Consider the following 842-nt stretch of genomic DNA (forward strand, 5'->3'; position numbering starts at 1 on the left):
GGAGAGAGAGAGAGGGAGAGAAAAAACACGAGCAAAAACGAGAGGGTATGATTTGGAGATGCCGGTGTTGGACTGAGGTGTACCAAGTTAAAAATCACACAACATCAGGTTATAGTCCAACAGGTTTAATTGGAAGCACTAGCTTTCGGACCGCTGCTCCTTCATCAGGTGGTTGTGGAATATAAGATCGTAAGACAAGAATTTACAGCAAATGTTTACAGTGTAATGTAACTAAAATTATATATTGAGAAGGACCTGAATTGTGTGTTAAGTGTCTCATCTTTTAGAACGAAAACGTTGGTTTCAGTTCTTTCATATGTAAATCGCAGAACATTTAGAAGTTACATTCTCAAGTGAACTTTAACAATTGGTGTCACGTCAGTCCAGATAATGCACTGAAGGTGTTAGCTGCCCTGTTTGAGACTGTGCCACATTGGTCAGACTGATTCTAATCTAAAAATAATGGATTTACAGAATCTTAAATGGATTCATGCAGTTTTTGAGCAAAATAAAATGTAATTCTGCAAGTACAAATTCACCCCACAAACCTGTGTGCATGTGGGTGTCTTGCGAGGGGGGGGGGGGGGGGCAGGGGACAGGGGATATGAGTGTTTATGAGACACTGTCTCTGTGTGTAAGTGTAAAGGGATATAAGTCTGAGAGAGAGCGCATGTGAGACTGTATGCATGAGCGTATGAGGGAGAGTCTGTGGCGTGTATGGTTCTGTAGGAGTGTGTAGGAGTGTCTGTGTCTCTAGTGCAATGGGGTCAACCTGTACTGTGACATGAACCCAAGATCCCGGTTGAGGTTAGTGTGTGTATATGGGAGAGAGAGGGGGGAGG

General features: G+C 43.1%; 1 protein-coding gene across 1 annotated transcript in view; it reads right to left on the bottom strand.

Moving 5' to 3' along the window:
- Positions 1-842, bottom strand: part of snd1 (staphylococcal nuclease and tudor domain containing 1) — an 854179-nt gene that overhangs the window by 141609 nt on the left and 711728 nt on the right. The window lies entirely within an intron of this gene.

Source organism: Chiloscyllium plagiosum, chromosome 23 (assembly GCF_004010195.1).
Source record: "Chiloscyllium plagiosum isolate BGI_BamShark_2017 chromosome 23, ASM401019v2, whole genome shotgun sequence".
NCBI lineage: Eukaryota > Metazoa > Chordata > Chondrichthyes > Orectolobiformes > Hemiscylliidae > Chiloscyllium > Chiloscyllium plagiosum.